Here is a 14,158-nt window from a genome sequence, read left to right as displayed (position 1 = left end):
GTCATCTGCTGGTGTTGGTCCACTGTGCTTCATTAAGTCCAGGGTCAACACAGCCGTCTACCAGGAGATTTTGGAGCACTTCATTCTTCCTTCCGCAGACGAGCTTTATGGGGATGCTGACTTCATTTTGCCCACACTGCCAAAAGCACCAAAACCTGGTTCAATGACCGTGGGATTACTGTGCTTGATTGGCCAGCAAACTCGCCTGACCTGAACCCCATAGAGAATCTATGGGGCATTGCCAAGAGAAAGATGAGAGACATGAGACCGAACAACGCAGAAGAGCTGAAGGCCGCTATTGAAGCATCCTGGTCTTCCATAACACCTCAGCAGTGCCACAGGTTGATAGCTTCCATGCCACGCTGCATGAGGCAGTAATTGTTGCAAAAGGGGACCAAACCAAGTACTGAGTACATATTCATGCTTATACTTTTAAGAGATCCGATATTGGTCTATGTACAATCCTTGTTTTATTGATTGCATGTAATATTCAAATTTTCTGAGATTGTGGATTTGGAGTTTTCATGAGCTGTAAGCCATAATCATCACAATTATGACAAATCACGGCTTGAACTATCTTGATTTGCATGTAATGAGTCTATCTCATATATTAGTTTCACCTTTTAAGTTGCATTACTGAAATAAATTAACTTTTGCACGATATTCAAATTTTTCGAGTTTCACCTGTATCTGTTATTTTATGCATTATATCTATATGTTTTTACAGAGGAATACAGTTGGTTTTAGTTACCTATTTCATGTTTTATTGAATGCACAGAGCTCTGCTTTTAGATAGTACAATGATGTTACAACCACATATAGTATATCAATAAAATAAAAAATAAATAAAAAAATGTTCTATCCTTTTCACATTAAATTGGTATTATACCCAAAAACAAACATTTATATATATTGCGTCTTACCATTTCTTAATTGTGATAGCTGCATTCACTTTCTTTTTTCGGATTTTCATATGGTGATCCAGACAGTATGTCTGTCATTTTTCAAAAGAACAAGCTCTCCAACAGAATGTACTGTATCAGGTAGGGCCAATTCACACTATGTGCAGTGACAGATGTTTTATCGCACGGTAAATATCTTTCACCGCAGGGACACACAGGAATCAGTTGTTCCCTATGTGTCCTATTCACACTGCAATTCAGCCTAGCGCTGCGCTAAAATGTAGACATGCTGCATTTTATTGCAGCTCCTCAAGCTAAATTGCACTGCACATCTGGAAAAATGCATTTGTATTGTCCAGAAGTATTAAAACCAGGGAAACTAGAGAGTAGGAGGTCTTGTGAATAGAGGAGAGTACGTTTTGGGTGGTTTATGGATACCAAATCGGTGATGTAGTTTGGGGCAGTATTATGAACAGCTTTGTACGTCAATGTTAGCATTTTGAATAATAAAAGCACACAAAAAAATGCATCCTATTATTTAGATTATTAAATGTAAAGTAGTAAGACAATTTACCTTCAACTGTTACAAGATTTATTGTAATCCCAATGCTGTTATCTGGAAAAATGCATTTGTATTGTCCAGAAGTATTAAAACTCACAGGTAATTTGACTCCATACGAACAATTTAAGTGGTTGTGAAATTGTCCAGCGCTTGTATTGTTATCCTTAAAATTCACCCGTATAGTGTCTTTATTTACTGTGTCGTGTGATGTCCAGTTCCAGCTAATAAGGGTGACTGTTTTTAGGGCTTTGCAGAGAAGAATAAGATCATCTCCAATGGCCCGGTACATTGGAATTTCATCTTTTGTATTCCCTAGAAGACAAAGTATTATACAGTAGCCTCATTGACATAGTATGCAACATTTGTTCATAGACTAAAGCCTGTATGTAGACTCCCACACAGAGAACTGAATCCCAAACCTAGCCAATAACCTGTACCCTACTAGATGAGAATCTAATTACTTGTTTTGCAAATAATTAGATTTGTCTAAGAACATTGTCTAAGAACTATAAGGATGAACAAAAATGGTGCTAATAACCCAGTTGACATATTGCAAGGCCAAAGAGTAGTTTGAATAAAAGGGTGGAGTACAACTTGACTTTTTTGGGTGTTGTGTGTAGATATACATGTGTACTAATGTTTCTTTATATCTTCAGCTGGGCTTTATTTAAGGGTCGGTTCACAACTCAAAAACTCACTCCGGATGCGTTCTGGTGCATTTTTTATGCAGTTAGATGTGTTTTGTGCATTTTGTTTATGCAAGTTGCCGTGTTGCAGTACAGTTCTGTGCAGAAAAAAATCCAGCATCTTTTACTTTTTTTTTTCTGTATGGGAACGCACTGGAACTGACTGCACTGGTGTGAACTATGCCATTGGAATCCATATAATCTACTGTCTATGCATTTTTTGATGCAGAAAAAAACAGTGGACTGCATCTGCTGTGAAATGGCCCCAAGGGTCGACTCACGCCATAGAAACACATTCCAGATGCTTGTTTTTGATGCGCTCCACTGCAGTTTTTTCAATTTTTTTCCTTCATCTTTCAATCTGTCCTTGTAACTCCACAGGGTCCTCTCAAGCTGGTTCCCAATCGTCATGTCATTCAATGCCAGTGACAGCTCCCCCTGTCAACCTGGCTCTGTCGGATCTCCATGTTCCTTCTCATCTCCCAGAGCCTGGCTGGGTGGAAGATTCAAACTCCTCATCTGCCTACTCCATGGCCATTGCTGCTCAGATGGCTGTCTCTGCTCAGGGTCCTGCATTTTCCTCTCCACTGTCGGTTGGACATGCTACTTCTCCTATGGTCCATCACGGGGCTCCTACCATGGACTCTATGTTCCTTCTCCTGCATTGCTGTGGCTCACCGCCATCTGGGCTCATCAGTGCCAGTGGTAGGACCTCTGCCTCTGGATCTCTCCATGCACTGTCCACCTGCTTCCACTAATTCTCCTGTTCCCATTGCAGCTGGATTCAACAAGCATCTTCCATCCCCTCCCATGGACAACACTGCTACGGTTGCGGACAGGCTTCCTAGATGATGGCTGTCTTTCCCCTGCTCCTCATTCACATATTAGTGAGTATGACTGTGGCTTAGTTTGGGGTAGGTCCTGCGATGCAGGCACACCAAAAGACTGCATATTTGAAGTTGTTAAATCTGTTTTGTCCTGCATAGGTGTTCAGATGCCCACAGTTAGTTCTGGGTGATATTGTAGGAGGCCTTCTATGGACAGTTTCGCCAACCGGCATACATCTGCCCACAGACATCAAGGATAAGATCTGGTATTTCAAATTCATTGACTTGCTCATGCTGGTGCCTCCTGACAGGGAGATGGTAGACAAATCACGACAAGTGGATTTATGAGTCCAGAGCGACAAGCCATCTGATGCTTCAAGAAAAGCAAACAACCACCTACGGAGCCTGTGGCTAAGCCTGACCTTTCTAAGGCAGAGGACAACGGTGAACATCCCAAGGATGCATCACTGGCTAGACCATTACCCCCTCAATAGGGAGGCTTTAATCTTGAAAGACAGGTTTGACTGTGAATTCTGGATCCCCTTATACCTCCGACGAGCTTACTATGTCATCAAATTTAAAGTCTGCTGTTCAATTTGAACTCGTCATGGCCAAGAAGCTCTAGAAGGAGCTGGAACTGGGGCATATTGCTGGCCAGTTCGATTTTCCCCCTTTCCATAACCTGAAAATTTACCTGGCATGGTTCCCAAGAAGAAAGAGAGTAAATTCTACCTCATGCACTACCTTTCCTATCCTTCTGGCTCTTCAGTAAACAACGACATTGATAAGGAGAAATCCTGGGTCCAATATGTCTCATTTGACAAAGATTTCCACCTGAGTAGGTCTGCTGGTCATTCGACTTTATTGGCTAAGGCGGACATTGAGTTGGTCTTTCCGCCTCCTTCCCTTGCACCTGGAATGTTTTCACCTACTGGGCTGCCACATTCAGGGAAGCTACTTTTTGACATGTGCCTCCCCATGGGTTGTGCGATTTCATGTGGCCAGTGCCGATGGCTCCTTTCTGTTTTTCAGGATACCTGTGAGCAGCTTGGCATTCCACTGTCTGCAGACAAAACTGAAGGCCCTGCAACTGTGCTATCCTTCTTGGGTATAGAAATCAACACGGCTGCAATAGTGTTTCACTTGCCCAGTGATACATTTTTTAGCAGTGAATCTGTGGTTTTCCTGTGGGTTAGCTGCATAGACTTCTATTATATCCTGCAGGTTTACATCATTAGGAGTCCATGTGGATTACTTTATGTGGGAGAATCGACACAGAAATTAAAGATTGGAATGCCCATAACAAATATTTGATTAGGGACAAATTAGTGCAATTGCCTCTTGCGAGACATTTGATAGAAAAAGGACATACTATTTCTCAACTCAAATTCATGGTGATTGATGAAGTAAATCAGATTGGGGAGGAGGAAATCAAGAGCTATCTCTGAGTAAATGTGAGGTGCAGTGGATCCATCCTTTGGACACATTGCAGCCCAAGGGACTTAATTGTGATTTTGATTTGTATCTTTTTATATGAATGCTCTAATTTTTACAGTGTGGAGAGTATTTGTATTATTTTTCTTGGGTCACATCAGTTACATTTGAAGTAATCACACTGTATTTTAAAAACTAGGTTATTACCAGGAAGCCCTCTGAGTGATGTTGGGGAGTGTGCTTAATTTGTTGATTTACTCTCTGCTAAGTGACTATACAATGTATTCTAGTTGTTTAACATTAGTTGTGAGATTATTTATTTGGTTCCAGATTGCCTAAATTGTATACAAGTGTGTAGTTTTGTGAAATTACTTAGATGTGTTCCTTACTGAAGAAGGGTGCTACAAGACTAGCCCAAACCTGTTTACTGAAGAATGGCACTGCCAGACTAGCCTGAAACTGTTTACCTGAAGAAAGGAACAGGGGAGGAGGGCCAGACTATCCAAAAACTGTTTACCTGAAGAAGGGTACTACCAGACTAGCCTGAAACTGTTTACCTGAAGAAGGACACTGCCACACTGGCCCAAAACTGTTTGCCTGAAAAAGGGCACTACCAGACTAGCCCAAAACTGTTTAGCTGAAGATGGGCACTACCAGACTAGCCCAAAACTGTTTATCTGAAGAAGAGCACTACCAAACTAGCCCAAAACTGTTTACCTGAAGAAGGGCACTGACAGACTAGCCCAAAACTGTTTACCTGATGAAGGGCACTACCAGACTAGCCTGAAAATGTTTACCTAAAGAAGGACACCGCAACACTGGCCCGAAACTCTATACCTGAAGAAGGGCAGTACCAGACTAGCCTGAAACTGTTTACCTGAGGAAGGGCACTACAAGACTAGTCCAAAGGACACTCCCAGACTAGCCCAAAACTGTTTACCTAAAGAAGGGCACTGCCACACTGGTTTGAAACTGTTTACCTGAAGAAGGGCACTACCAGACTATCCCAAAACTGATACCTGAAAAAGAGCACTACCAGACTAGCCTGAAACTGTTTACCTGAAGGGCACTGCCACACTGGCCCGAAACTGTTTACCTGATGAAGGGCACTGCCAGACTAGCCGGAAACTGCTTACCTGAAGAAGGGCACTGCCACACTGGCCTGAAACTGTTTACCTGAAGAAGGGCACTACCAGACTAGCCCAAAACTGATACCTGAAGAAGGGCACTACCAGACTAGCCCAAAACTGTTACCTGAAAGAGGGCACTACCAGACTAGACCAAAACTGTTTACCTGAAAAAGGACACTACCAGACTAGCCTTAAGCTGTTTGCCTGAAGAAGGACACTACCGGATAAGTCCGAATTGGTTTACCTGAAGAAAGACACTACCGAACTAGTCCAAAAAGGTATACCTGTAGAAGGGCGCTGCCAAGCTAGCCCAATTCTGTTTACCCGAAGAAGCGTACTGCCAGACTAGCCCCAAGCTGGTAAAATGGAAAACTTCTGCTTTTTTTTGTAAGAGTTTTTTGTAAGAGTTTGTTATTTTTGTTTATTTAATAAATTTTAAGTGCAGCAATCCCATTTGGATTTTTTATATAAACAGTATCAATACATGTGACAGACAATCAGCAGACATATTATGAAGTAGAAGGCTTATTAGGCCATTCTGTCCCCTGTCAAGCACCCTTGAAATATCAGACACTAGTTTACAGTACTTAACTTTTCTGTGCTGGCCCAAATGCAAGATGTAGTGTTCATTTTCACTGATCCACCAGGAATGAACCAGGACCTATGGGCTGATGATTCTGCATTCCTACATGTTAGGAGAATACTCTCAGTGAAGTCCTGTCATAGTAAATCCTCAGTCTTAGGCTGCATTTACAGCTGAGTGTCGCATTTTGTTGTGCGTTAGTATGCTTTTTTTTTAGAGTTTTTGTACAGTTTTCCAAGTGTTTTGGAGCTTTGATGTTTTTGTATTAGCAAATAGAGAAAGCTGTCATCTGTTACATCATTTGTTGCTATGCGTTTCTGCCTTCAGCTGCTCCAAAACGCACCAATCTGCCCAAATTGAGCTATAAAAGTAGCTCCAAAACTTTTTTTGAGCTTCAGGTGTTTGGTTGCAGGTGATTTGGCGTGGAGGTGTGAACCACCTCCATAGAGAATAATTTTTTTTTTTTCTCCCTGACTGTTTTGGAGCTTCGAGCTTCAGGTGTAAAACCATAAGAGAAGCTGATTTGTAAACATGAACCTTGAATGTGCAAGTATTATTTCGGCTACAGAAAAAAGAACACTGACAACATATAAGACTATATTTAGAAGAGTGATGGATGCAAGAGAGCATTAAATGCCTGTCATCAGCCCAATGCGTGGAACTTTCTTCTGGTGGATCAATGAGAATCAACGCTACATCTTGAATTTTTGCTAACACAGTACACCAATTATTTCCAGATTTTTGTGAGGAGGGAAGGAAGGATGGTAGGTAGGTTGGTTACATATCCAAGTTCTTATGTATATTGAGCAAAAAAGTGTGTCTAAGAAATAAAAACCAGAAGAAGTGACAGCATCAAAATTGTTAACACATAAGACTAAGGCCCAGGAAGTCCTAAACAGTTCTCTAGAAAGTCCAAGAAAGTTTTTAACAACCTGACACAAGCCTTTTATCTGGGATTTTGATGAGTAAGTCTCCACTTAAGACTCCCAAAATGTACCTACTTTCTAAGCTTAATTCTACCTTCTTTATTGCACATTATACAGGTTGCAGGAAAACTGAGATTCAAACTACGCTCAACAGCCACTTTGTTAGGTATACCTTGCTAGTACCGGGTTGTTCCCCGTTTGCCTTCACAACTGCCTTAATTCTTCGTGGCATAGATTCAACAAGGTATTGGAAACATCCCTCAGAGATTTTGGTCCATATTGACATGAACTGTTGCCTTTCTATCATCCGCCCATTCTCCTTTGACCTCTGACATCAACAAGGCATTTTTATCCACACAACTGCTGATCACTGGATATTTCCTCTTTTTCTGACCATTCTCTGTAATCCCTAGCGATAGTTGTGCATGAAAATCCCAGTAGATCAGCAGCAAATTCTCAGAGCAGCCCATCTGGTACCAACAACCATGTTAAAAGTCACTTAAAGCCCCTTTCTTCCCCATTTTGATGATCGGTTTGAACTTCAGCAAGTGGTCTTCCCCACGTCCAGATGCTTAAATACATTGAGTTGCTGTCATGTGATTGGTTGATTAGCAATTTGTACCTAATAAAGTGTAAATGTATAATTCTTTAGGGTGACTAGAATCAAATATTGTGGCGTTAAGGTCTCAAAACAACAAGTAGTGTGTTATTCACTTTATCAGAAACTATCTTTAAAGTGTATCTAAAGTCAAAAACTAAATAATAATATATTACAGCTTACCAACCCTTAACCCCTTGGCACTGGTGCCTCCCGGACCTTTAAGGGCTTCAGAAGCCGGGAGGCGGGGCGGGGTTTAGGGCCATGTGACCGCCGTGACACACCGTCATGGTGGTCACATGATCGTGAGTACCAGACATGTGTGCTGGGAGCGCGCAGGACGCGCACTCTCACCCCTTTTTTTTTTTTAATAGAACGCAAATGTGCGGCCACTCGGCGCCTAGGCCCAGACGGCGGGAGGCCGCGCATTTGCGTTTGGCCGGCAATAAGAGGTTAAGGACTAATTCAAATTATGTGCTGTGATAGTCATTTTACTGCAGTGTAAAACATCTGTCACCGCAGGAACACACAAGAAACAATTGTTTCCCGTGTCCCATTCACGCTGCAATGCAGTATACGGCTGTGCTGCGATGTGCTGCGATAAAATGCAGACATGTTGTAGAAAAACATGCAACTGCTAACCGTGAATGGGGTGTTATTAACAATTAGGATGTATTCACATCTGTGTTTCTGAATGCGCAGCAACCCACCCAGAAAAGGTGCACTTTGCCGTGCATCTTGGAAATGCACCGCAAACATGCATTGTGCTTGCATTGCCATAATGGCATGCTAACTGCAACTGGGGCGTCATTAACAATTTGGCTGCACATTTCTGAATGCATGGCAAAGTGCACAAAAACGCACTGAAAACTCACAGTGTGCTGCTTGCATTGCAATGCATTCACTTCTGAGTTTCCCACATTTGCAGCAAACAGCACACAAGACGTGCGCTTTGCCGTGTGTTTCAGAAACGCACTGCAAACACACATCACACTTGTGTCGCCGTAATGGCATGCTAGCTGCAATTGGGGTATCATTAACAATGCTGCATTCACATCTATGCATTTTTGAACGCATGGCAACCCACATAGAAAAGGCGTGCTTTGCCTTGTGTTTCAGAATCATGCTGCAAACCCACATTACACTTGCATCACCATAATGGAAAATGCAAAGGTGATGGGTGTTTGCAACACATTTACAAAACTCGCTGTAAATCGCACATTTTCTGTGCGGGTTGCTGATTGTTTGGAAACACACAAATGGGAATGCAGCCTAATTGTTCATGACACCCCATTCCCAGTTAGCAGTCACGTGTTTTGCTGTGCATTTCTCATGCAACAAAACATGCTATAATCCTACTGAAATGCGCACAAATCGTTCCACGACCAAAAATGTTCTTGAGCTACTTTGAAATGATTATCATGCATTCAAGTGAATGGGCTGCCCTACGCATGACATGCATTTACCTGTGAAAAATGCACAAAAAATTAGTGCGAGAATGTGTGTTTCCGCTACGCTCAGGTGTGAATGGATTGTGATTGGGAGGAGAGTTTTTAGGAAGCAAGGATGACCTGTGTGGAGAGGTGAGGGTTAAACAAACACTTATCTTACCAAAGTCTCATAGGAATTGCTCCATATCTAATGCTGATGCAACTTCTGTGAGTTAATAAAGAAGTCTATGGTGCTGAAATCGCAGGGTATCATTGAAAACAAGGTGGTTTTCCTTGTCATGCTATTCTGTGCGACTCAAGTCACATCAGAAGTTGCACCAGTGTGAGAGGGGCTAATTGGTGACATGTGCTTTTGGTGCCCCTTTGATGTGATTAGTTGTATTCCAGTGTGGTTTTTTTTTGTGCTTTGCCTTGTTCCAGTGCAGTTCCATGCAGAACAAATACAGCATGTTCTACTTTTGTTGACTGTACTGGAACGCACTGCAATGGTAAGAACTATGGCATTGGCATCCATTTAACCTACTGTCTATGTGTTTTTGATGCAGAAAAAAATGCACTAGACTGCATGTGATCTGAACCAACCATTTAAAGTGTTACAAAACCCACAACAGTAAAATCAGTCTGTATATGCAGTAAATCATGCTTGTTATACTCACTGTGGAATCTAAGGGGTTAATCATCTGCATTGTGTAAAAAGGCTGTTTGATCCTGTGTTCTCTGGCCCTGTCCTTCTTCCAGTGCCCTCCCCTTTATCTCCTGATAAGACATATCATGTGGAGGCACTCTGTACATGCTCAGCTTGGTGTGTATTGCTAGAGAGGTTTTTGTTTTTTTCTTGGGAGCGTGCATGTGATCACCACATGGCCAATCAGCACTGTCCAGACAGAGATCAGGGGTTCTGCATCCTCCTAGAGCAGAAATAAAACTCCTCCTACAAGCTTTAATCAGTGCTCTGCTGGACACTGATAGAAGTCACAAGACTACTATATACTACTGATGAGAAAAGGTATTTAGCAGTTTATATTTACTAAAATAATTGCAGGGTCCTGGGTTTAGTAACACTTTAAGGACTGGTAAGCTTCAATATATAATTTTTGTTGCTTTTAAGTAAGAGTTACCTCAAATTTTATTTTCTACTGGACTGACCCTTTAATCTTAAAATAGGTCTTATTTAACATTTAATTTAGATAAGTTGCTCCGGAGCCATCTCTCCAGAGCCTAATCATCTTCCATCTGTAATTTTCCAGAGGCAGTGGGGCAACTTAGAATAGCTTTCACTTATGCGAATGATACAAGAAGTTGGTTTTAAAATATTTGCTTATTACATTTAATGTGGAATTTCATACTTACGTTCTATCAACTCAAATGTTCTTGCGTCAAAAAAGCCATTTTTAACGCAAACATATTTGCCTTCATTTTTTTTGCAGAAGTTTGAAATGAGTACAAACAGTGAATCTTTATAGCGGAATTCTTTAGTATTGCTGTTCTTAGGGTATGAACCGGAACACTGTGATTCAGCTTCATTTGGGCATGAGCATTTTCGAGTGACATCAGAACCAAGAAGGAAATCTTTCTTCTGAGGGTCTAGATCTAGAAGATCAATCAAGCACTTATTTCAGAAAAACATTAATACACCATACCACTGATAAAAAAGAAACAATTCTGTGATTATATAAATGCATGAATACTGCAAGTATGAGTTTTTAACAGGTCGTGGAAATGTATGGTCCTAGGTATGGTCATAGATTGAGATGGATAGTCTGGTGTCTTTATTTCAACCGTATATGCTAAATACCTATGTAGCACCATTTTTTCATTTGAAAATAAAATAAAACACACTATAATTATATGGGTCTGAAAGGTAATATGCAGACAGATTCTAAAACTGGGGTACTTATTAGGTAATTTTGACACCTGCCAAGCACACCCAAAAATTTAGGAACTAATTAAACTGTGTGCACAATTATTGGTCAAGTTGTATTTTTGAGGATTAATTTCATTATTGAACAACTACAGTGCTCTCGGTCAATCCAAAATGTTAATAAACCTCAAACCTGAACATTTAAAAAGTAAAAGTGAGGTTTTGGCTTTCTTAGTAGAATATCTATGTGTGCACAATTATTGGGCAACTATTGGTGTGCAGAATTATTATGCAACTAAATAAAAAACAAAGAATTTCCCATCTCATTTGTTTTCATCTGTTAAAGTGAGAATAATAACCCAAAATGTACAAATAAACATTTCTGACATTAAAAAAATCAGTGACCAATATAGCCACCTTTCTTTGCAATAACAGTCATAAGCCTTCCATTCATGGAGTCTGTCAGTTCCTTGATCTGCTGATCAACTTTTTGTGCAGCAGCAACCACAGCTTCCCAGACACTGATCAGAGAGGTGCACTGCTTTCCTTCACCATAAATCTCCCATTTAAGAAGGTCCCACAAGTTCTCAATAGGGTTTAGGTGAGGTGAGGAAGGGGGCCATGTCATTATTCTTTCATCTTTAAGGCATTTACTGGCTAGCCATGCAGTGGAGTACTTTGATGTATGCGATGGAGCACTGTCCTACAAAAATATCATGGTCTTCTTGAAAGATGCAGACTTTTTCCTGTACCACTGCTTGAAGAAAGTGTCTTCTAAGAACTGGTTTGGGAGTTGATTTTGAGTCCATCTTCGACCTGAAAAGGTTCAACAAGCTCATCTTAAATAATATCAGCCCATACCAGTACCCCACCTCCACCTTTCTGAGTTGAAATGGAGCTCTGTGCCCATGTCTGATCCAGCCACAGGCCCATCCATCTGGTCCATCATGAATCACTCTCATCTCATCAGTCCATAAAACCTTTGAAAAATCTGTCTTCAGATATTTCTTGGCCCAGTCTTAACATCTCAACTTATGTGTCTTGTTCAGTGGTGGTCGGGTTTACCTTGGGCCATCACTCCAGGTAGTTTGCAGTTATGGAATATGAGAGCACTGGAGGATAATGGGTTCCTGGTAGCTCCACGTTTGATTCTTCTCAAATCTTTGGCAGTTAATTTGCATCTTTTTTTAACTCGTTTCTTGTGACCCTGTTGACTATTTGCAACAAAACGTTTGATGGTTCTGTGATCGCTTTGCAATTTCAAGAGTGCTGCATCCCTCTGAAAGACTTTTAAACAATTTTTGAGTTTTCAGAGTCTGTTAAATCTCTTTTTGCCCATTTGCCTGAGGAAAAAAAGCTGCCTAATAATTATGATATAGGGTGTTGATCTCCTTAGGCTACACCCTCCCTCATTACACAAACACACATTACCTGATATGCTTAACTACTTGCCGACCGCAGATAGCCGAATGACAGCTGCACTGCGGCCGGCGAGTTCTGGGTGGACGTCATATGACGTCCTCCCAGAATGCACTCTCCTGCGCGCCCCCGGGGGCGCGCACCCGGCGATCTCCGTGATCGCTGTGTCCTACGGACACAGCTGATCATGTGACGTGGTAAAAGGCCAATCACAGCGGCCTTTTACCACGTGATCAGCCGTGTCCAATGACACGCTGATTAGCGGGAAATGCAAATGCCGGTTCTCAGCTGAACTTTCCTCACGCTGTCAGATCGTGAGGAAAGTACAGCCGAAAACCGGCAGTTGTCAGAGTGGGGATCGGCACCGATCATCAGGGCACTGATCAGCAGTGCCCTGATGATCAGTGCCCAGCAGTGCCACACACAAGTTACGCCCACCTGTGCCCAGCAGTGCGCCAAACTGTGCCCAGCAATGCACCCACCTGTGCCCAGCAGTGCGCTCACCTGTGCCACCCAGCAGTGTCATCACCTGTGCTCAGAAGTGCCACCTACTTGTGCCCAGTAGTGCCACCTACCTGTGCCCACCCACCTGTGCCCACCAGTGCCACCCACCTGTGCCCACCAGTGCCACCCACCAGCGCCCATCAGTGCAGCCCAGCAGTGCTGCCAGTCAGTGCCACCAGTCAGTGCCCAGCAGTGGTGCCAGTCAGTGCCACCAGTCAGTGCCCAGCAGTGCTGCCAGTCAGTGCCCAGCAGTGATGTCAGTCAGTGCCACCTATTAGTGCTGTCTATCAGTACCCATTATCAGGGTCGCCTATCAGTGCCACCAATCAGTGCCGCATATCAGTGCCACCTATCCGTGACACCTCATTAGTGCCGCCTATCAGTGCCGCCTATCAGTGCCCTTCAGTGCTGCCTATCAGTGCCCATCAGTGCCGCCTATCAGTGCCCATCAGTGCCGCCTATCAGTGCCCATCAGTGCTGCCTCATCAATGCACATCAGTGAAGGAGAAAAATTACCTGTTTGAAAAATCTTATAATAGAAACAAAGAAACTTTTTTTTTCACATTTTTTTTCACTTTGTTTGCTTTTGGCACAAAAAGTAAAGTGCCCAGCAGCGATTAATTACCACCAAAAAAAAGCTCTATTTGTGAGAAAAAAATGATAAAAATTTCATATGGGTACAATCTTGCATGACCACGCAATTGTCAATGAAAGTGCAACAGCGCTGAAAGCTGAAAATTGGCCTGGTAAATAAGGGGGTATAAGTGCCTAGTAGGCAAGTGGTTAAATCCAATAAGCATTCAAGTTTATACAGCTTGGAGTTGGACAATATGCATAAAAATTATGATTTGGTCAAAATACTCACTTGCTTAATAATTGTGTAATTGCACTGTGCTGGCCCAAATGTAGTGTTCATTCTCAATAATCCAATAGGAGAGGGTTGCACCCTGATGGCAGACATTCGATTCTCTTCTGCATCAAACACCATTTTAACTTTTTCCTGCCTAGCCTATTGTACAATGGCAGCCAAGCCAAACCCTATTATCCTATGAGGACATCATATAACGTCCTCCTAGGATCTCGGGCAACGGTCTGGCACAATTTTTCACTGGCTGTGTCCACGGGACACTGATGAAGACAGATCACTCAGCCGGCCTGCTGCCAGTGTCATGTGGTTGCTGTGACCAACCACAGCAGATCAAATGCCAGCTGTAAACAATGAATGGCTTCCTTTCATGTCATTCACTGCTCACAACTGTGCTGCAAGCTGTGATT

The 14,158-nt window shown here is 42.3% G+C and overlaps 1 pseudogene across 1 annotated transcript in view; it reads right to left on the bottom strand.

The window, feature by feature from the left end:
• LOC149474369 (uncharacterized) overlaps positions 1-14,158 on the bottom strand; it is a 40,861-nt pseudogene that overhangs the window by 15,029 nt on the left and 11,674 nt on the right. Inside the window, exons 2-3 of the transcript XR_016311213.1 lie at positions 10,450-10,689; positions 1,477-1,776 (exon numbers count right to left, since the gene is read on the bottom strand). The product of XR_016311213.1 is annotated as an uncharacterized LOC149474369 (transcript). The remainder of the gene's footprint in view (positions 1-1,476; positions 1,777-10,449; positions 10,690-14,158) is intronic.

The sequence above is a fragment of the Staurois parvus genome, unplaced genomic scaffold (assembly GCF_062004578.1).
Source record: "Staurois parvus isolate SC_StPar_1 unplaced genomic scaffold, SC_StPar_1.0 ptg000006l, whole genome shotgun sequence".
Lineage (NCBI taxonomy): Eukaryota > Metazoa > Chordata > Amphibia > Anura > Ranidae > Staurois > Staurois parvus.
Note: the sequence above shows the minus strand (reverse complement) of the source record. Positions and strands in the feature narration are given on the sequence as shown.